This window comes from Rana temporaria, chromosome 9 (genome assembly GCF_905171775.1).
Source record: "Rana temporaria chromosome 9, aRanTem1.1, whole genome shotgun sequence".
Taxonomy (NCBI): Eukaryota; Metazoa; Chordata; class Amphibia; order Anura; family Ranidae; genus Rana; species Rana temporaria.
Genome location: NC_053497.1, coordinates 170,154,492 through 170,178,394, shown reverse-complemented (window position 1 = coordinate 170,178,394; position 23,903 = coordinate 170,154,492). Strand labels below are relative to the sequence as shown.

General features: G+C 48.7%; 1 protein-coding gene across 1 annotated transcript in view; it reads right to left on the bottom strand.

The window, feature by feature from the left end:
* The window catches only part of GABBR1 (gamma-aminobutyric acid type B receptor subunit 1), a 283,737-nt gene extending 262,611 nt beyond the window's left edge, over nt 1-21,126 (bottom strand). Inside the window, exon 1 of the mRNA XM_040324995.1 lies at nt 20,835-21,126. The gene's annotated coding sequence lies outside the window, so the exon portion shown is untranslated. The remainder of the gene's footprint in view (nt 1-20,834) is intronic.
* Nucleotides 21,127-23,903: the final 2,777 nt, after the last annotated feature.

Here is a 23,903-nt window from a genome sequence, read left to right as displayed (position 1 = left end):
ATAAGAGTTTGAGGTTATTGTCAGAAGTGTCTAGCGCTTCTGCACCTCATTACAGAATCCTGGTTTTGACTTTGGCATTCTCCTTGTCTGTCTGTCCACCTGTAAGGTGATTGATGTAGCCAGGGCAGGACTTAGGGTGGTGGGGGCCCCTGGGCTTGAGTGTTGAAGGGGCCCCCTGGAGCCGAGAATTGGGGGGGATCGAAGTTGTTGAGCGGGGGGGGGGCGAATTGAAGTTGTTGAGCGGGGGGGAGCGCATTAAAGTTGTTGAGCGGGGGGGGATTTTGCAGTTGTTGAGGGGGGGAGTGCCTCTCACCTGTGCCAACAGCCGGGGCCACAGACTGTCATTAGCCCGGCTCTCGGCTTTCTTCCCTTCAGCAGCCACAGTCCTCCACACACCACTCCGGTTCCTCCTGCTTCCGTGCTGCCTCCTCTTGCAGTGCGGGAAAATTAACCCTTTTGCGGGACTGCGGGAAGAAGCTGTCTGTGCGGGAAAGTCCCACAGAATCCGTGCGTGTTGGGAGGTATGCGCAGGGCCGCCATCAGGAATTTTGGGGCCCCTTGCACAGCTTAAGGCATGGGCCCCCTGAAGCAGAGAACCTAGGGGGGGTGGGGGTGCTGCCGCCTGAAATTGAGAAGCGTGGGGGCTGCCGCAAATTGAGAAGCGGGGGGGCCTTTACAAAAAAAAGAAGAAATAAAGAAGAAAACAAATATATATAAATATATGTAGCCATCCGGGGCCCTGGGGACCTCTGGGCCTTTTAATAAAAAGAAAAAATAAACCTCTGGGCCCTTTAATAATAAAAAAAAAAACATTTATAAAAAATACATAAAAAAAGGGAGGTTGCCAAACCCGGGGGCCCTGGGGACCTCTGGACCCCTGGGAACCTCTGGGCCTTTTAATAAAAAATAAAAAAATAAAGAAAAATAAAAAAATAAACATTTATAAAAAAAATAAAAAATGGGGGGTTGCCACATGGGGCCCTGGGGACCTCTGAGCCCTTTAATAAAAAAAAATATATATATATATAAAAAAAAAATTAATTTTTTTTATAAAAAAATAAAAAAGGTGGGTTGCCATCCGGGGGCCCTGGAGACCCCTGGGCCCTTTAATAATAATAATAAAAAATATATATATATATATATATATATATATATATATATATATATATATACATATATATATATTATATATATAAAAATAAAAAATATATAAAAAAAACATTTTTTTACAAAAAATAAATAAAAAAAAGGGGGGTTGCCATCCGGGGCCCTGGAGACCCCTGGGCCCTTTAATAATAATAATAATAAAATATATATATATATATATATATATATATATATATATATATATATATATATATATATATATATATATATATATATATATATATATATATATATATTATATAAATAAAAAATATATATAAAAAAACATTTTTTTACAAAAAATAAATAAAAAAAAGGGGGGTTGCCGTCCGGGGCCCTGGGGACCTCTGGACCCCTAAAAAAAAAAAAAAAAAAAAATTTTTTTTTTTTTTTTTTTTAAAGGGGGCCCCCTATTGGGTGGGGCCCCTGGGCTTGAGCCCAGTCAAGGCCAATGGTAAGTCCGGCCCTGGATGTAGCCAGTCTCTGGGTGGAGACCAAACCTGATTTATGCCTGCCAAGCCTGCAGTCTCAAGCTTGTGATAGCATGTATAATATGTGCAAGCTCTCTGCCTTTATGACCGGATATTGAACTCTGCCTGCCTTTTGACTATGGATTGGCCCCAACAATTCTGAACCTTGCCTGCCTTGTACCTGGACTGTCCTTGCCTGTCTGCAGTGCCAATCGCAAGTACCTGTTTGCATTACTCCGTTTGTGCGTGCCCTAACATGGTGGCCAGGCACTATAGAATTGTACCTGGGTGAAACTGAGCACTGGTAGGCCTGCTTGCCATTATGGGAAAGGGGGCTGCTTTAGGTGAAGAACTCAAAAGCCAGCTATATGCAAGGGTCAAAAACACCCACAATTGCATTCTTTGGTGAACTCTGACGCAGAGTTGCCTAATATTTCTGGATCTATTGGACACATTTTCTCTTCTTTTCTATAAAGAAAAGTTGAGGGGCCCAACTAGCTGACTTTTAATCACCATTTGTATCCCAGCACTGGATTTCACTTTAAATTTAGAGGATTCCACCATCACTTCATCTACAACAGCCTCGGATCTCATAAACCTAAACATGCTACCAAGGTTTTCCTTCTAATCCTATAATCAATTGATTTATTTACAAAGATCTCGATTTCCTGGACAAGCAATTCCTTGTTCATAAATTATTCAACACATCCTATCCCTTTCTGGAAGATTTTGTAAAAAAAAAAACGTTTTACTCCCTCCGAGGTTGACTATCCAGTGTCTTGTCTTAACAAGTCTTTGAACATTTCTATTGAAGGTGCTTCGTCATTTATGAATTCTCCTGAGAAAAAAGTTGGAAGCACTTTCCCGATTCATCTTCTCCTTGGTGGAATCGGCCCTTCAGCCTTTGCCAGCCAATGTTCTTATTAACCAGACTTTGCCTAAGTGGTCTAAAGTGATGGTCAGGCGCCTGCTGGTATTGATCTTCATCTTATTGATTGCATTGACCAGATGACTGTCGCTTCACATTTTATGTGCATCATAGTACTAGATGCCTGCCGTGTTTTGTCTTGGGTATTCCTTTTTTTTAGTTTAGATCTACACTTTACTGATGGGACTTGGAAGATAACATAAATAGTCATATCTCATCGACATACTATCTGGGGTCACTTGACAGTCTATTGTCAATCACATTTAGTGGCGGGTCCACAGTAGACAGTGAAAGCATCACGCAGCACTTTTGGTAAGCCATCTTCCCTTAGACCATAGGTGTCAAACACAAGTCCCGCGAGCCAAATACGGCCCTCTAGGCCATTTCATGTGGCCCTCGTACCTCTCCTGCAGCTGCAGGAGAGCTCCAGCCCTCTTCTGGTCCTCCTCCCCCTTTCAAGCAATGCATCCAGCTTCTTCCCAGCGGCAGCATAAGGGAAGGGAGAGTGCACTGTGATGTAATGGAGAAGGGACTCCACTTCTGATGGTGGGGTGGCTCTTGACATCTAATGTAAGGAAAGGGGATGCGCTGGACATCTAATCTTACAGATACTACTGGCCCTTTTGAAAACAATCATAATGCTGATGCGGCCCATGATGAAATTGAGTTTGACACCCCTGCCTTAGACAGTATCTCGCCACCTGGCATCATTAGTACTCACTGAAATGGGATCTCTGCAGTCACCTCCTCCCTGGGTTCACCACTCCAGGGAAAAAGCCTCAGTTCTGGAACTCTTGGCCTAAAAGATCTTTTTGCAACCCACCCTAGCCTAGGGTGACCAGACATCCCCAGTTTCAGGGGACAGTCCCTGGATTGAGGACACTGTTCCGAACCAAGTCTGTGCCCGGTTTTGTCCCCGGATTGGATTTGAAAAGGGGCTGGGGCAATTTCAGACAGTCTCAGAATAAAACATTTTTTTTTTTAATTACACCCCCTGCTCCGCCACTCCTACTAGCTTAGGGGGTGTATTTTTTCCATTATCTGTGCCCCTTTCTGATGATCATGTGCTGGTCGGAGCCTAGGGAATATTTTTTCAGTTTCGGGTGCATGCCCGCTCAACTCCACTCGCATGTTGTTCTGCCTAGGCTCAAGTCCCAGTCAGCTGACTGCCTGTTTATCTCCTTGCCTTCCCTGGCAAAGTGATCTTCCTCCGCTCCCCACCCAATAGTAGCCGGGACCCTGAGAGTATTTCTTGACAGGCTGTGAGGTGGGCGGCAGTGACGTCGCCTATTGTCGCCATTACTAGTAAAAAAAAAAAAATATGTCCCCGGATTTCATTTAAAAAATCTGGTCACCTTACCCTAGCCCCCACCTCTATAAGGGTCAGGAAGTCTACAGCCGGCTCTTCTGGTTGCAGGTCTACCACTGTACCCGCACCACCAGAAAGGGAGCCACGCTGTACCCGCACCACCAGAAAGGGAGCCACGCTGTACCCGCACCACCAGAAAGGGAGCCACGCTGTACCCGCACCACCAGAAAGGGAGCCACGCTGTACCCGCACCACCAGAGAGGGAGAAAGACCGAGCCACTGCCAGGGTACAGGCATGCTACACTACTGACTAGAGTCACCCCAGGCAACCCAGAGTGAGTGAACGTCCAGCAGGGGTCAAGTCCTGGGGAAAAAAGTGTGGGAACTCCCACCCAAGATCCACTCCCCCACCAAAAAAAATATGATACGCTCATATGCATAAATACTAAACCGCATGTTTTTTTTTTCGATCCACTATACCTTAGTAATCCTTTATGTTACTGGCCGCCTCCTGTATATGGATTCATCGGGTAGTGTATTCGGGTATATTCCGTCACTTCCTCGATGCCGCAATGTCTCCTGGGAGCTTTTGTCATTGTTTCCAGGAGACATTGCGGAGGTCTGCCGCGAGTTATCGCGGGATTTATAAAGAAGCAATGTCTCCTGGGAACAATGACAAAAGCTCCCAGGAGACATTGCGGCATCGAGGAAGTGACGGAATACCCGCACATTACCTGATGAATCCATATACAGGAAGCGGCCAGTAACATAAAGGATTACTAAGGTTCGCCTGCCCCTGACAGTGACTCGAGCTGGGCATCGCCGCTTAGTGAAGGATTGGCTCGGGCCGCTCGGCTGCTCTAGTCCTGCAAAGGGAACCGAGTTCCTGCTGGGAAAAAAGTGCAGAAACTCCGTTCCCACAGGACTTGAGCCCTGACATCCAGCCAGAGGGATCACTGTGGCGGTTTCACCAGGTCTGGTAAGAGGGGCTGTTGGCCATACCTCCCAACCGTCCCGGATGTCGCCGTAATGTCCCGCGATTCCCGCCAGCAGAGCTATTGTCCCGCGATTTCGCGGCACCCCCCCCCCCCACGATTACTAGTAAATCACACGTTCCCGCGATTCGTGGTAAATCCTAAATCCTGCGATTGGCCCCCCCACCCGCTCAACAACTTCCAACTTCGTTTGGGGGGTATGCTCACCTGTCCCTCATTCTGAAGTTGAAAAGTTGGGAGGTATGTTGTTGGCCATTATCCATTACTTATTCCTAGGGACTGAGTCATTAGGAAGTGTCTAACCCGATATCCTCCCATCTATGCTGGGGGCAATTATTGCAGAAAATTACACCAAATGCTGGGTGTTTTGAGTGAGGAAACTGACACCAGTGCTGAGTGCTAGAAATCTGCACCGATGTGGGGGGGTTATTATTGTTGCTACTGACACCAATACTGGCGATTTTTTATTGCGGAAACTGACAGTAAAGCTGGAGATTGTTATTGCAGAAACTGGCACTGATCCTTGGGGTTATTTCGTTGGGGGGGGGGGGGGTAAATTTTTTATGATATTGTTATTTAAAGTTGCTTGGTAGTTGCATCAGGTTTCTCAAACCTTTGCGTGCCTGCGCTTTATGTGATAATGACTAAGCCCCTCCCCTTCATGACATTGTCAAAAAGGGACAGAGCATGGATGACCTTAAAATGATGCCCTCCCCCCTGAAAAAAGTTCAGCGGACGCCCATGTTGCCAGGTATCGTTGCCTCGCCCAATTGATAGGAGATCAATTGATTCCACCCTAATTCTGGAATTGCTGCCCTTCTCTCTTCTATCACTAGATGGTCGGGAATCTGGTGGCATTAGATAAGACAAGGGCATTGCAAGTACAGATTAGGAATAGATGAGGTATCTCAGCCAATGGTCAGGGATTTTCTTGGTTCCTGCTGGGAAAGCCTATTAATTTGAGTGAGGTCAGGTGATCGGGGGTTCTGTGCCACCTGGATGGCTGTCTGGGGTCCCGTGTTGTGCTGTGCTGTGTTGTGCTGTCCCGTGCTGCTAGGCCAGAGCCTGCGGCCTATCCCAGGGGCATCTGGCTGCTAGGCTGTCTGAGGGCCTATCCAGAAGCAAAAGAGCAGTGCAGGGTTGGGACTGTGGGCTTGTAGTCCAACCACAAGTGACGGTTCTGCCGGCCGGAGAACCTGTCGTGGTTAGGGTGACCACATTTCCAAACTGCCATTCAGGGACACCCCGTCCTCCTCACCTTCCCCAAAAAAAGATGAGGGGGGGACGGGGGAAATGTAGTCTCGGGGGTTGATGGGGAATTTGGCAGTGGGTTATTTGTCAGCTGAATGTGCCACTTGCCATCAGATGCAGTGCCGCTTGCCACCCATAGTACTGCTGTCACTCCCTTTGCATGAGCCCCGTGCATTACAGGAAAGGAGTGGAGTCGCTATCTGGAGAGTGAAGATCACATCAGTCCCTGCTGCTTGCCGCTAAGTGCCGGAGAAGGAGGTGCTGAGGTGGGTGGGGATAGTAGTGCTGCACTAGGCGCAGGCCTCGCTCCCGGCCTCACTGTCTGAGAGTAAATTGCAAGACGCCAGGCAGCGCTGGCCCTAGCAACCAGTTCCAGTAATGTAGTTACTAGTTAGTAGGGGGCAACTGTGTCCACTATTTCATTCCGGGACATTATATTGTCCCGGAATGAAGGTGCCCGGGACCAGGGACAGACATGTCAATTGCGGGACAGTCCCGGACAATCCGGGACACGTGGGCACCCTAGTCGTGGTCGGAGGTAGAGGGGGAGGTGTCATTAGTAAGGGACCATCCGCCTTATTACCAGGGACCACAGTGAGTAACTGAAGCAAGTACCGGAGCAGTATTCTCACCAACCGGGGACGGTGAAGAAGTGGGAAAACTTCAGCAAGTGCCAAGCCAGGGACCCAGTCAGTGGAGGTGACGCTTGCAGAGCAGTCTTGTGTGTCAAGCCAGGAACCGAGCAGGTCAGAGGGGATCTATGAGTGCCAAGCTAGGGATCCAGCAGGGACAGGCAGGGTCGTCTTACTGAGCGGGCATGACTGGGCACAGAACAGGGGCCCCACGTTCACCTGGGGCCCCAGAGCCGTAAAAAAAATGGCCCCCGAGAATGCGGGTGAAAAAGCGGGCGGCTCCGTGGATGAGAAAGCTGGCAGCTGGGTGGCTCGTGGGTGAGTAGACAGCTGGCCAATCAGGGAGTCGGTGGGTGGGGGAGCAGAGAGATGACATCTCTCACTGCCCAGCGCCTGCCCTGTATCCCTGCAGTGCAGTTCTGCCCTCACTGTGCAGGCAGCCGTGGGAAGCAGAGAGATGACATCATCCCTCTGCTGCCTGACTTGCAAGAGACCACCTTAGCAGAAAAGTGACACAGCAAGTGACAATCCGCAACATGTGGCAAGTGACAATCCGCAATGTGTGGCAGCTGACGTGGCAAGTGACAATTCGTGACGCGGCAAGAGACAATCTGCAACATGTGGCAGGAGACTTGGCAAGTGACAATCTGAATCTGGTGACAAGGAATCAGTGGCAAGTAACAGGCTAAATCTGGTAACAGGGTGGGTGGCAAGTGACACGCTGTATCTGGTGACGGATAGATGGTAAGTGACATGCTGAAACTGGTGACAGGGGACGGGTGGCAAGTGACACGCTGAATATGGTGTCAGGGAATGGATGGTAAGTGACACGCTGAATCTGGTGACAAGGGACTGGTGGTAAGTGACACTATGAATCTGGAGGCAGGTGACGGTGGCAATTGACATGCTGAATCAAGAAGCAGGTGACGGTGGCAAGTGACACGCTGAATCAAGAAGCAGGTGACGGTGGCAAGTAACACGCTGAATCAAGAAGCAGGTGACGGTGGCAAGTGACACGCTGAATCAAGAAGCAGGTGACGGTGGCAAGTGACACGCTGAATCAAGAAGCAGGTGACGGTGGCAAGTGACACGCTGAATCAAGAAGCAGGTGACGGTGGCAAGTGACACGCTGAATCAAGAAGCAGGTGACGGTGGCAAGTAACACGCTGAATCAAGAAGCAGGTGACGGTGGCAAGTAACACGCTGAATCAAGAAGCAGGTGACGGTGGCAAGTAACACGCTGAATCAAGAAGCAGGTGACAGTGGCAAGTAACACGCTGAATCAAGAAGCAGGTGACGGTGGCAAGTAACACGCTGAATCAAGAAGCAGGTGACGGTGGCAAGTAACACGCTGAATCAAGAAGCAGGTGACGGTGGCAAGTAACACGCTGAATCAAGAAGCAGGTGACGGTGGCAAGTAACACGCTGAATCAAGAAGCAGGTGACGGTGGCAAGTAACACGCTGAATCTGAGGCAGGTGAAGGTGGCAAGTAACACGCTGAATCTGATGACGGGATGGATGGTAAGTGACACGCTGAATTTGGTGACAAGGCAAGTGACATGCTGAATCTGGAGGCAGGTGACGGTCAGGGCCGGTGCAAGGTTTTTTGCCAACTCAGACGAAGGTGCATTTTGCCGCAAACCCCCCCAGCACGCACGCATAGCGCCGCAGAAATGTCAGTGAAGTGCCGCTAAAATAACGGTGCGCTGCTGCGCTGCCTGGCTTTGGGGTTCCCCTAATTGCAAGTCTCCTCTCTGTCTTGTCCTCCACAGAAACCTCACCTCATTTTACATTACACAGCACCCCGCACCTCTGGACCCCTTTACATTACACAGCACCGCACCTCTGGACCCCTTTTACATTACACAGCACCGCACCTCTGGACCCCTTTACATTACACAGCACTGCACCTCTTTTACATTACACAGCCCCCCGCACCTCTGGACCTCTTTTACATTACACAGCACCCCGCACCTCTGGACCTCTTTTACATTACACAGCACCGCACCTCTGGACCCCTTTTACATTACACAGCACCCCGCACCTCTGGACCCCTTTTACATTACACAGCATCGCACCTCTGGACCCCTTTTACATTACACAGCACCGCACCTCTGGACCTCTTTTACATTACACAGCACCCCGCACCTCTGGACCTCTTTTACATTGCACCGCACCTCTGGACCCCTTTTACATTACACAGCCCCCCGCACCTCTGGACCTCTTTTACATTACACAGCACCCCGCACCTCTGGACCTCTTTTACATTACACAGCACCGCACCTCTGGACCCCTTTTACATTACACAGCACCCCGCACCTCTGGACCCCTTTTACATTACACAGCATCGCACCTCTGGACCCCTTTTACATTACACAGCACCGCACCTCTGGACCTCTTTTACATTACACAGCACCCCGCACCTCTGGACCTCTTTTACATTGCACCGCACCTCTGGACCCCTTTTACATTACACAGCACCCTGCACCTCTGGACCCCTTTTACATTACACAGCACCCCGCACCTCTGGACCCCTTTTACATTACACAGCATCGCACCTCTGGACCCCTTTTACATTACACAGCACTGCACCTCTGGACCTCTTTTACATTACACAGCACCCCGCACCTCTGGACCTCTTTTACATTACACAGCACCGCACCTCTGGACCCCTTTTACATTACACAGCACCGCACCTCTGGACCCCTTTTACATTACACAGCACCGCACCTCTGGACCCCTTTTACATTACACAGCACCCTGCACCTCTGGACCCCTTTTACATTACACAGCACCGCACCTCTGGAACCCTTTTACAATAATGAAAAAGCCATAAAACTATCGCTTATATTGTAGACGCTATAACTTTTGCGCAAACCAATCAATAAACGCTTATTGTGATTCTTTTTTTACCAATAATATGTAGAAGAATACGTATCGGCCTAAAAAAAATTAAAATTATATTTTTTTGGGGGGGGGGGCATTAGCGCAAAAAGTAAAAAAATATAAAAATATTGCATTTTTTTTTCAAAATTGTGGCTCTCTTTTTGTTTATAGCGCAAAAAATTAAAACCGCATAGGTGATGAAATACCACCAAAAGGAATCTCTAGTTGTGGGAAAAAAAGGACGCCAATTTTGTTTGGGTACCACGTCGTACAGCGCAAGTGTCAGTTAAAGCAACGCAGTGGCGAATTCGCAAAAAATGGCCTGGTCGCTTAAATTTTCTGAGGTATATTCTAAAAGCAGAGACCCTGGAGAATTAAATGGTGGTAATTTTAGATCTTTAAGTCACACAATATTAGCGCAAATTATTCAAGGAGCAAAATTTCAATACAAAATACACTAAAAGTTAATCTTAGGGCACACAAAATGCAATGGGGCAGATCCACATACATCTGCGCCGGGCGCAGCGTATCTAAGATACGCTACGCCGCCGTAACTTATCTTTTTTAAATTTAATCCACAACAAATCCGCGCTGTAAGTTACGGCGGCGTAGTGTATCTCTCGCAGCGTAAGGGCGCGGAATTCAAATGGCTGTGATGGGGGCGTGTTTTATGTAAATACGTTGTGACCCGACGTAAACAAAGTTTTTTTTTTTAACTGCGCATGCGGCGTCCCTGGGGGTATCCCAGTGCGCATGCTCAAAATTAAACCGGAACCCGCCAATGCTTACGGCGGTGACGTCATTCTACGCAAATTCCTATTCGGGAACGACTTACGCAAACGACGTAAAAAATTCAAAATTGTACGCGGGAACGACGGCCATACTTAACATTGAGTAGGCCTCATAATAGCAGGGGTAACTATACGCTGGAAAAAGCCGAACGCAAACGACGGAAAAAAATGCGCCGGCCGGACGTACGTTCGTGGATCGCCGTAAATAGCTAATTTGCATACTTAACGCGGATTTAGACGGGAACGCCACCTAGCGGCCGCCGAAAAATTGCAGTTTAGATCCGACGGCGTACGAAGCCATACGCCTGTCGGATCGAGCCCAGATGCCGTCGTATCTTGTTTTGAGGATTCAAAATAATGATACGACGCTGGAATTTTGAAATTACGCCGGCGTAATTTCTTTGTGGATCTGCCCCAATATATATATTCTTTTGTGTAAATTAAAAAAGATTAGGTTGTGGCAATGAAATACTGTATTTATTGGCGTATAACACTCGCTTTTTTACCCTGAAAATAGCGGGTAAACTGTGCCTGCGTGTTATACGCAGGGGGCTGTGGAAAGTTTTTTTCCCTGAAACTTCCCTCTTAAAGTTAGGGTGCGTGTTATACGCCGATAAATACGGTAGATACCCAACATGTCAAGCTTTAAAATTGAGTGCACCTGTGAAATGGCGACATAATTTGGTCCTCAATGTAAATTTTTGGTGACAGGTTCTCTTTAACTACATGCCGACCAGCCGCCAGTTCTTACGGCGGCAGGTCGGCTCTCCTGCGCGAGAGCATGTAGTATAACGTTGGCTCTCGAAGTGCCCCCCACTCGCTCCTGACTCCCGCGCGCGTGCCCGGTGGTCGGGATCACCGCCGGGCACCCGCGATTGCTCGTTACACAGCGAGGACATGCATTGCATACTAGCACATTATGTTAAACCTACCTTAAAACAAAGCCTTTTCCGCGCCGAGATCTCAGAGCGTCAGCAGGCTCCCATCTTCACCCGTCCTGCTTCTGGGTTCGCAGACCCTGGCTCTGTGAGTGGCCGGAGCCGCGATGACGGCTGGCCGTTTATTTAGAGCGCATGCGCAAGTGACGTCACTGACTGCATGTAATGTAAATATCTGCTAGATGGTGAACGATCAGGAGAGATTTATACTACTTATAGGAAAGCCTTATCATAGACCTACCTATAGGAAAGCCTTATCATAGACCTATCTATAGGAAAGCCTTATTATAGACCTACCTATAGGAAAGCCTTATTATAGACCTACCTATAGGAAAGCCTTATTATAGACCTACCTATAGGAAAGTCTTATCACAGACCTACCTATAGGAAAGTCTTATCACAGACCTACCTATAGGAAAGTCTTATCACAGACCTACCTATAGGAAAGTCTTATTATAGACCTACCTATAGGAAAGCCTTATTATAGCCCTACCTATAGGAAAGTCTTATCACAGACCTACCTATAGGAAAGTCTTATTATAGACCTACCTATAGGAAAGTCTTATCACAGACCTACCTATAGGAAAGCCTTATTATAGACCTACCTATAGGAAAGTCTTATTATAGACCTACCTATAGGAAAGCCTTATCACAGACCTACCTATAGGAAAGCCTTATTATAGACCTACCTATAGGAAAGCCTTATTATGGACCTACCTATAGGAAAGCCTTATTATAGACCTACCTATAGGAAAGCCTTATTATAGACCTACCTATAGGAAAGCCTTATTATGGACCTACCTATAGGAAAGCATTATTATAGACCTACCTATAGGAAAGCCTTATTATAGACCTACCTATAGGAAAACCTTATTATAGACCTACCTATAGGAAAACCTTATTATAGACCTACCTATAGGAAAGCCTTATTATAGACCTACCTATAGGAAAGCCTTATTATAGACCTACCTATAGGAAAGCATTATTATAGACCTACCTATAGGAAAACCTTATTATAGACCTACCTATAGGAAAGCCTTATTATAGACCTACCTATAGGAAAACCTTATTATAGACCTACCTATAGGAAAGCCTTATTATAGACCTACCTATAGGAAAACCTTATTATAGACCTACCTATAGGAAAGCCTTATTATAGACCTACCTATAGGAAAGCCTTATTATAGACCTACCTATAGGAAAACCTTATTATAGACCTACCTATAGGAAAGCCTTATTATAGACCTACCTATAGGAAAGCCTTATTATAGACCTACCTATAGGAAAGCCTTATTATAGACCTACCTATAGGAAAGCCTTATTATAGACCTACCTATAGGAAAGCCTTATTGTAGACCTACCTATAGGAAAGCCTTATAGACCTACCTATAGGTAAAAGTCGAAGGGCCGGTTCACACCAAAGAAACGCAGTCCGGGTCCATCCAGATGCTTTTCTGCATGTGCGTTTTTGGTACAGTCCAGTGCATTTTTCCCCCCTTTTTTTTCCAGTTCACATCAAATGCAGTCCAGTGAGTTTTATTTCTGCATCAAAAACGCATGGAAAGTAGATTATATGGTTTCCAATGGCATAGTTCACAGCAGTGCGTTCCAGTTCCAGAAAAAAAAAGTAGAACGTGCTGCATTTTTCCTGCACTGGAACGCTGTAAAACGCATCAAAAACATATCGGAACGAACAAAAGATAAAAAAAAAAAAAAGAGGGAAAATGTGTGCAAAAACGCGCATGCAGAACCACATCCGGAACGTAGCTGGACCGCGTTTCTGTGGTGTGAACTGGCCCCAAATAAGGGCATGTGCGTTCCAGTGCGTTTTTTGTGCGTTCCAGTGCGTTTTTGGTGTGTTTTACAGCATTCCAGTACAGTCCAGTGCAGGAAAAATGCAGCATACGTTTTTTCTGGAACGCACTGGTGTTGATTGTGCCATTGAAAACCATATAATCTACTTTCTATGCGTTTTTGATGCAGAAAAAAAAAACGCACAGGACTGCTTGTGGTGTGAAGTGGCCCTAAGGGCCCTTTCACACTGGTGCGTTTTTGCCGCGTTTTTGCGGTAAAAATAGCGCTATTAAAACGCTCCCCATGCCAGACTCAGAGATACGCCGTTGTATCTCTTTTGAGAATCTGGCCCAATCTGTGTGTGTATATATATATATATATATATATATATAATGGTATATACTACATACACAGAAGAGGTGATCATGTATATTTATACTACAATATACATTATATCAAAAGTATTGGGACACCGGCCTTCACACACACATGAACTTTAATGGCATCCCAGCCTTAGTCCGGAGGGTTCAGTATTGAGTTGGCTCCGCCCTTTGCAGCTATAACAGTTTCACCTCTTCTGGGAAGGCTGTCCACAAGGTTTAGGAGTGTGTCTATGACCATTCTTCCAAAAGCGCATTTGTGAGGTCAGGCACTGATGTTGGACGAGAAAGGCCTGGCTCACAGTCTCCGCTCTAATTCATTCCATAGGTGTTCTATCGGGTTAGGGTCAGGACCAGTCAAGTTCCTTAGACCCAAACTCGCTCATCCATGTCTTTATGGACCTTGCTTTGTGCACTGGTGCGCAGTCATGTTGGAACAGGAAGGGGCCATCCCTCACAAAGTTGGGAGCGTGAAAATGTCTTGGTACGCTGACGGCTTAAGCCAGGGGTCTTCAAACTACGGCCCTCCAGTTGTTCAGGAACTACAATTCCCATCATGCCCAGTCATGTCTGTGAATATCAGTGTGTGACAATGCCTCATGGGATATGTAGTTCTACAACAGCTGGGGGTCCGTAGTTTGAGGATCCCTGAAGGGGTTGTAAAGGTTTGTTTTTTATTTTCTAAATAGGTTCCTTTAAGCTAGTGCATTGTTGGTTCACTTACCTTTTCCTTCCATTTCCCTTCTAAATGTTTTTTTTCTTTGTCTGAATTTCTCACTTCCTGTTCCCCCTCAGTAAGCCGTTCTAAATGACTTTCCACCCCTCGGATGATGGTGGAAAGCTTACCGAGGAGAAACAGGAAGTGAGAAATTCAAACAAAGAAAAAAATACATTTAGAAGGGAAATGGAAGGAAAAGGTAAGTGAACCAACAATGCACAAGCTTAAAGGAACCTATTTAGAAAATCAAAGACGAACCTTTACAACCCCTTTAAGAGTTCCCTTCACTGGAATTAAGGGGCCAAGCCCAACCCCTGAGAAACAACCCCCCCCCCCCCATAATCCCCTCTCCACCAAATGATTTGGACCAGTGCACAAAGCAAGGTCCATAAAGACATGGATGAGCGAGTTTGGGGGTGGAGGAACATGACTGGCCTGCACAGAGTCCTGACCTCAACATGATAGAACACCTATGGAATGAATTAGAGCGGAGACTGTGAGCCAGGTCTTCTCGTCCAACATCAGTGCCTGACCTCACAAATGCGTTGTGGAAGAATGGTCACACATTCCCATAGACACGCTCCTAAACCTTGTGGACGGCCTTCCCAGAAGAGGTGAAGCTGTTATAGCTGCAAAGGGCGGAGCCAACTCAGTATTGAACCCTCCGGAGTAAGACTGGGATGCCATTAAAGTTCATGTGCGTGTAAAGGCAGGTGTCCCAATACTTTAGGTAATACAGTGTATTTCTTTTATATACTATAATATACATCATTATATCATTTTTGTATACATTACACGCACTTATAGCATGACACGGCCTGTATACACTATAATAACACTGTATATACCAGTGATGGTGAACCTCTGCACCTCAGATGTTTTGGAACTACATTTCCCATGATGCTCAGCTACACTGCAGAGTGCATGAGCATCATGGGAAATGTAGTTCCAAAACATGTGAGGTGCCGAGGTTTGCCATCACTGGTATATATCCTGGATTAGGGTTGCAACGGATCAAAAAACTCACGGTTCGGATCGTTCCTCAGATCAGGAGTCACGGATCGGATCATTTTTCGGATCGGCAAAAAAAAAAAAAAAAAATTCTCCCCCACTGTAATATCCACATCTCTCCCCCCCCCCCCCACTGTAATATCCACATCCCCCCCACTGTAATATCCACATACCCTCAGGCAAGACAGTCCCCCCACTCAGGCAAGACAGCCCCCCCCCCTCAGGCAAGACAGTCCCCCCACTCAGGCAAGACAGCCCCCCCCCCTCAGGCAAGACAGTCCCCCCCCCTCAGGCAAGACAGTCCCCCCCCCTCAGGCAAGACAGTCCCCTCCCCCCTCAGGCAAGACAGTCCCTCCCCCCTTCAGGCAAGACAGTTCCCCCCCCCCCTCAGGCAAGACAGTCCCCCCCCCTCAGGCAAGACAGTCCCCCCCCCCTCAGGCAAGACAGTCCCCCCCCCCCTCAGGCAAGACAGTCCCCCCCCCCTCAGGCAAGACAGTCCCCCCCCCCCTCAGGCAAGTCAGTCCCCCCCCCCTCAGGCAAGACAGTCCCCCCCCCTTCAGGCAAGACAGTCCCCCCCCTTCAGGCAAGACAGCCCCCCCCCTTCAGGCAAGACAGTCCCCCCCCCTTCAGGCAAGACAGTCCCCCCCCCTTCAGGCAAGACAGTCCCCCCCCCCTTCAGGCAAAACAGTCCCCCCCCCCTCAGGCAAGACAGCCCCCCCCCTTCAGGCAAGACAGTCCCCCCCCCCTCAGGCAAGACAAACCCCCCCCCCTCTCAGGTAAGACAACCCCCCCCTCAGGTAGTACAGAGTCACTTCCAGTGGTGTGTCCGAGTGCTGGCTTCTCCTCCTCTGTGGGTGTAAACAGAGGAGGAGGGCTGCTGCCGGGTGTACCAAGATGGCCGCGGCTCCGGAGCTAGGCCCGAAGCTGCGGCCTTTCCTAACGTTATAGCCATGGCTCCGGAGGTAGGTCGAAGCCGTGGCCGTAACGTTAGAAAAAGGCCGCGGCTTCGACCTAGCTCCGGAGCCGCGGCAATCCGCGGATCACAGTGTGTGTGCCGATCCGAAGGGGGTGACCCGTTCGGATCACGGATCACCTGTGATCCGTTGCAGCCCTAAAAGGACCATGTCTATACATACCCAGAGCTGGGGTCCACATTGTGTCCTGTTCACAAGCATCGTACAAGCATGGGACAGTGACAGAGGAGGCACCATAGGCGTGCGCACAGGGTGTGCCAGGTGTGCCTGGGCACACCCTAATCACCCTGTGTGGTGCAGATTGCATCAAAACATACTGCGTTAAACGTGCACTAACGCACAGAAAGATACAGCATTAAACGGCACATAACACACCGAAATATACAACGTTAAACGTGCACTAATGCACAGAAATATGCTGCATTAAACGTGCAGTAACACACTGGGATATACTGCGTTAAACATGCAGTAATGCACAGAAATAGACCCCTGATATTTCACCAAAGCTCCCTAATGGGGCTCCTAAAATAAAAAAAATATATAAAATAAAAATAAAAAAAAATACTGACACTGTCCACTGCCCTACTGACACCATCAGTATACTGTATATACACATGCAAATATGTTTGAGCTTTGGGGTGCACACCCTAATGCCATAGGCTGCGCACACCTATGGGAGGCACACACTATAATATACGGCAGGGGTTGGCAACCTCGGCACTCCAGCTGTTTTTAAAACTACAAATCCCATCATGCCTCTAGGAGTCATGCCTGTGGTTGTCAGGGTCTTGCAATGTCTCATGGGACTTGTAGTTTCACCACAGCTGGAGAGCCGAGGTCGCCTACCCCTGAATATACAGTATATTGATGCTCAGTATATACACTGTATACATTACACACACACACACACAGCAGGGCATGGGCAGTATATACAGTATCCTGGGTCCTTACCTACAGAGGAGCAGGAAAAGTGAGAGGGGATTTCAAAGCTGTCACCTGGATAGGAAAGGAGGGAAATCTTTCAATGGTGACACCATAGGAAGGAATTTCTCTCACTTTGGGGAAATTTCCCTTCACTTCCTGATGTGTCTCTGGGAGAGGAAGTGAAGGGAAATCTCCCCAAGGGGGCAATTCAGGGACATTGTATTGTCCCGGAATGTAGGTGCCCGGGACGCGGGACAGACCTCCCACAGCGGGACATTCACGGGCAATCTGGGACGGCTGGGAGGTATGGGACAGCAATAAAAACCCGACAGGGGTTCCAAACCTTCCCTGTTCCACCCAAAACTGGGGTAAAAATGTACCATCTAGAGCTCATATTTTAACCCCTTCACACTGAACTAACGCAAATACGCGGCCTTCAGCTTCAAGGGGTTGTACCGGGGTGATTCAGCTGCAGGCTGTTATTACAAAAATTGGGAGGGGACGTCTCCCCTCCGCCTTCCGCGGCTCGCCCAAGACGACCAGCCGCCACGTCCGCCAGCTGGCTGGAGACCCCAACAAAGCTGGAATCTTTCACACTGGTGCGTTTTTTTGCGGTAAAAATAGCGCGATTAAAACGCTCATAAAACGATCAAAAGAGATACAACGGCGTATCTCTGAGTCTGGCCGGTCATATCTATGCGCCTGATTCTTAGAATCAGTTACGCATAGATTTCTATTAGATCCGGCAGGCGTAAGTCTCTTACGCAGTCGGATCGTAACTGCATATTTACGCTGGCCTCTAGGGGCGTGTACGCTGATTTACGCGTCGAAATATGAAAATCAGCTAGATACGCGAATTCACGAACGTACGCCCGGCCGACGCAGTACAGATACGCCGTTTCCGTTAGGCTTTTCCCGGCGTAAAGTTACCCCTGCTATATGGTGGCGTAAGTGCAGCGTACCAACGTTAAGTATGGCCGTCGTTCCCGTGACGAAATTTGAAAATTTTGCGTCGTTTGCGTAACTCGTCCGTGAATGGGGCTGGACGTCATTTACGTTCACGTCCTTGCGGCGTATTAGGAGCAATGCACACTGGGAGATTTCCACGGAACTTTCAAATTTGCCGCGTCGTATCTTTATTTGTAATTCACAAACAAATATACGACGGCATTTGGCTAAGATCCGACAGGCGTGCGGCTTCGTACGCCTTCGGATCTTAGGATGCAATACTCCGGCGCCCGCTGGGTGGAGTCCGCGTCGGGTATGCCAATTAGCTGTTTACGGCGATCCACGAAGGTACGCGCGTTCATCGCATTCTCTTACGTTGTCGCTAGTCGGCTTTTCCCGTCGTAAAGTTGCGATTGCTATTTAGGTGGTGTAATATTAGACAGCCCATGTTAAAGTATGGCCGTCGTTCCCGCATCGAATTTCAATTTTTTTTTGCGTAAGTCGTCCGGGAATACGAAAGGACATAACGCACGTCGCCGTTGAAAACATTACGTCGGGGGCGACGTCATTTCGCGCAAAGCGCGGCGGGAAATTTTTAAAACGGAGAATACGTTCGGCGCGTGCACGCCCCTAAATTTAAATGGTACACGCCCCATTTGAATTAGGCGGGCTTGCGCCGGACGGCTTTACGCTAGTTTACAGGCAAGTGCTTTGTGAATCAAGCACTTACGCTGGAAACTTGCGGCGGTGTAACGTAAACGGGATACGTTACGCCGCCGTAATTCTACATGAATCTGGCCCAATGTATACAAGGATTGAGGATATATATATACACATATACAGTATTATTAACCACTTAAGGACCGCCTCATGTAAATATACGTCAGCAGAATGGCACGGACAGGCACATGCACGTACCTATACGTCCTCTGCTTGACGTGGGTCAGGGGTCCGATCGGGACCCCCCCCCCCCCGGTACATGCGGCGCTCCTTAAGCCTCGTGGACCGATCCGGGACGACGGCGCGGCTATTCGTTTATAGCCGCCCCGTCGCGATCGCTCCCCGGAGCTGAAGAACGGGGAGAGCCGTATGTAAACACACCTTCCCCGTTCTTCACTATGGCGGCGTATCGATCGAGTGATCCCTTTTATAGGGAGACTCGATCGATGACGTCAGTCCTACAGCCACACCCCCCTACAGTTGTAAACACACACTAGGTGAACACTAACTCCTACAGCGCCCCCTGTGGTTAACTCCCAAACTGCAACTGTCATTTTCACAATAAACAATGCAATTTAAATGCATTTTTTGCTGTGAAAATGAGAATGGTCCCAAAAATTTGTCAAAATTGTCCGAAGTGTCCGCCATAATGTCGCAGTCACGAAAAAAATTGCTGATCGCCGCCATTAGTAGTAAAAAAAATAAAAATGCAATAAAACTATCCCCTATTTTGTAAACGCTATAAATTTTGCGCAAACCAACCGATAAACGATTATTGCGATTTTTTTTTACCAAAAATAGGTAGAAGAATACGTATCGGCCTAAACTGAGGAAAAAAAAAATGTTAGATATGTTTTTGGGGGATATTTATTATAGCAAAAAGTAAAAAATATTGAATTTTTTTCAAAATTGTCGCTCTATTTTTGTTTATAGCGCAAAAAATAAAAACCGCAGAGGTGATCAAATACCACCAAAAGAAAGCTCTATTTGTGGGGAAAAAAGGACGCCAATTTTGTTTGGGAGCCACGTCGCACGACCGCGCAATTGTCTGTTAAAGCGGCGCAGTCCCGAACTGTAAAAACCCCTTGGGTCTTTAGGCAGCATATTGGTCCGGGGCTTAAGTGGTTATAGTATATACAGGCCATGTCCTGCTGTGGGTATATAGTGTAGAATGCATTCATGTATATTATAGTATACGGTATAAATATATATAATCCAGGATATTATTATAGTATATACAGGCCATGTCTATGTAGAATGTATACAATGTATCCAGATCCTCCCTGTACATTATATATATATATAACATCCCCTGCTGTGGGTATATAATAGACAGAATGGGGTGTATATACAGGCCATGTCGTGCTGTGGGTGTGGAGTGTATACAGAGGATTAGATGATGTATATTGTAGTATATATTTATAGTCACCTGCTGTGGGTATATAATGGACAGGATGTATATAGAAGGGTCTGGGGTGTATATACAGGCCATGTCATGGTGTGGGTGTGGAGTGGATCATGTATATAGTATATATTTATAGTCACCTGCTGTGGGTATATAATAGACAGAATGGGGTGTATATACAGGCCATGTCGTGCTGTGGGTGTGGAGTGTATACAGAGGATTAGATGATGTATATTGTAGTATATATTTATAGTCACCTGCTGTGGGTATATAATGGACAGGATGTATATAGAAGGGTCTGGGGTGTATATACAGGCCATGTCATGGTGTGGAGTGGATCATGTATATTGTAGTATATAGTATATATTTATAGTCCCCTGCTGTGGGTATATAATGGACAGGATGTATATAGAAGGGTCTGGGGTGTATATACAGGCCACGTCGTGCTGTGGAGTGGATCATGTATATTGTAGTATATAGTATATATTTATAGTCACCTGCTGTGGGTATATAATGGACAGGATGTATATAGAAGGGTCTGGGGTGTATATACAGGCCACGTCGTGCTGTGGGTGTGGAGTGGATCATGTATATAGTATATATTTATAGTCACCTGCTGTGGGTGTGGATGGATGGAGGATGCTGCTATGGAGGTGACGGTCTCTCTTCCTATAGACTTGATGGTGTTTGTGTCTCTCTTGGTGACGGTCTCTCCCCCAGTGGAGATGACGCTCTCTCTCTCTCTCTCCCGGTGGAGGTGGCGGGGTCTCTAGGCGTACGCCCGGTGTGTCTCTCCCATGTCAGGGGGATCTGGGCCACCTGCACCGAGTGTCAGGCCTCCATGTAATGGCTCAGCAGCAGACAGGCTGTCTCACGCTGCCAGGCACTCTCATCCTCCTCCCTCCTCCTCCTCTCTTTCTCTAGAGCTGTCTGTCCCTCTCCTCCCCTCTCCCCTCCCCCTCCCGTCTCTTTACATCAACCTCCAGCTGACAGACAGACAGTGTACGAGATGCAGGAGGAGAGAATTAGGAGGACAAGGGACCACTGATGGAGGAGGAGAGAATGAGGAGGACAGGGGACCACTGATGGAGGAGGAGAGGCTGAGGAGGACAGGGGACCACTGATGGAGGAGGAATGATGAGGACAGGGGACCACTGATGGAGGAGGAGAGGCTGAGGAGGACAGGGGACCACTGATGGAGGAGAGGCTGAGGAGGATAGGGGACCACTGATGGAGGAGAGAATGAGGATGACAGGGGACCACTGATAGAGGAAGAGAGACTGTAAATGGCAGGGTACCATTGATGGGAAAGGCACATGGAAGGATGAGGCACAGACACTGATGGAGGAGGAAAGAGTGAGGAGGACAGGGTAACACTGTTAAAGGAGGATAGGCTAAGGCTGAATGGTTAACACTGATAGGAAAGGGGACAGAGGAGGAGAGGGGGCCGCTGATAATGGAGGCTAAGCTAAAGAGGACAATGTAACACTGATAGAGGAGATAAGACTGAGGAGGACAGGGGACCACTGAGAGAGGAGATAAGACTGAGGAGGACAGGGGACCACTGATAGAGGAGAGGAGATGAGACTGAGGAGGACAGGGGACCACTGATGGAGGAGATGAGACTGAGGAGGACAAGGGACCACTGATAGAGGAGGAGAGGCTGAGGAGAACAGGGGACCACTGATGGAGGAGAGGCTGAGGAGGACAGGGGACCACTGATGGAGGAGGAGAGGCTGAGGAGGACAGGGGACCACTGATGGAGGAGGAATGAGGACAGGGGACCACTGATGGAGAAGGAGAGGCTGAGGAGGACAGGGGACCACTGATGGAGGAGGAATGAGGACAGGGGACCGCTGATGGAGGAGGAGAGGCTGAGGAGGACAGGGGACCACTGATGGAGGAGGAGAGGCTGAGGAGGACAGGGGACCACTGATGGAGGAGGAGAGGCTGAGGAGGACAGGGGACCACTGATGGAGGAGGAGAGGCTGAGGAGGACAGGGGACCGCTGATGGAGGAGGAGAGGCTGAGGAGGACAGGGGACCACTGATGGAGGAGGAGAGGCTGAGGAGGACAGGGGACCACTGATGGAGGAGGAAAGAATGAGGAGGACAGGGGACCACTGATGGAGGAGGAGAGAATGAGGAGGACAGGGGACCACAGGTGGAGAAGAAGAAAGGAGGACAGGGGACCACTGATGGAGGAGGAAAGAATGAGGAGGACCGGGGACCACTGATGGAGGAGGAAAGAATGAGGAGGACAGGGGACCACTGATGGAGGAGGAAAGAATGAGGAGGACAGGGGACCACTGATGGAGGAGGAATGAGGAGGACAGGGGACCACTGATGGAGGAGGAATGAGGAGGACAGGGGACCACTGATGGAGGAGGAATGAGGAGGACAGGGGACCACTGATGGAGGAGAGGCTGAGGAGGACAGGGGACCACTGATAAAGGAGGAAAGGCTGAGGAGGACAGGGGACCACTGATCAAGGAGAGGCTGAGGAGGACAGGGGACCACTGATGGAGGAGGAGAGAATGAGGAGGACAGGGGACCACTGATGGAGGAGAGAATGAGGAGGACAGGGGACCACTGATGGAGGAGGAGAGAATGAGGAGGACAGGGGACCACTGATGGAGGAGGAGAGGCTGAGGAGGACAGGGGACCACTGATGGAGGAGGAGAGAATGAGGAGGACAGGGGACCACTGATGGAGGAGGAGAGGCTGAGGAGGACAGGGGACCACTGATGGAGGAGAGGCTGAGGAGGATAGGGGACCACTGATGGAGGAGGAGAGAATGAGGAGGACAGGGGACCACTGATGGAGGAGAGGCTGAGGAGGATAGGGGACCACTGATGGAGGAGGAGAGAATGAGGAGGACAGGGGACCACTGATGGAGGAGGAGAGAATGAGGAGGACAGGGGACCACTGATGGAGGAGGAGAGAATGAGGAGGACAGGGGACCACTGATGGAGGAGGAAAGAATGAGGAGGACAGGGGACCACTGATGGAGGAGGAAAGAATGAGGAGGACAGGGGACCACTGATGGAGGAGGAAAGAATGAGGAGGACAGGGGACCACTGATGGAGGAGAGAATGAGGAGGACAGGGGACCACTGATGGAGGAGGAGAGAATGAGGAGGACAGGGGACCACTGATGGAGGAGGAGAGAATGAGGAGGACAGGGGACCACTGATGGAGGAGGAAAGAATGAGGAGGACAGGGGACCACTGATGGAGGAGGAAAGAATGAGGAGGACAGGGGACCACTGATGGAGGAGGAAAGAATGAGGAGGACAGGGGACCACTGGTGGAGAAGGAAAGAATGAGGAGGACAGGGGACCACTGATGGAGGAGGAGAGAATGAGGAGGACAGGGGACCACTGATGGAGAAGGAGAGAATGAGGAGGACAGGGGACCACTGATGGAGAAGGAGAGAATGAGGAGGACAGGGGACCACTGATGGAGAAGGTACAAGGAAGGATGAGGCACAGGCACTGATGGAGGAGAAGAGACTTAGCAGGACAGGCTACCCCCTAAAAAGAAGAGAATGCGGAGGACAGGGTAACACTGATAGAGGAAGAGAGACTGTAAAGGGCAGGGTACCATTGATGGGAAAGGCACATGGAAGGATGAGGCACAGACACTGATGGAGGAGGAAAAAGTGAGGAGGACAGGGTAACAC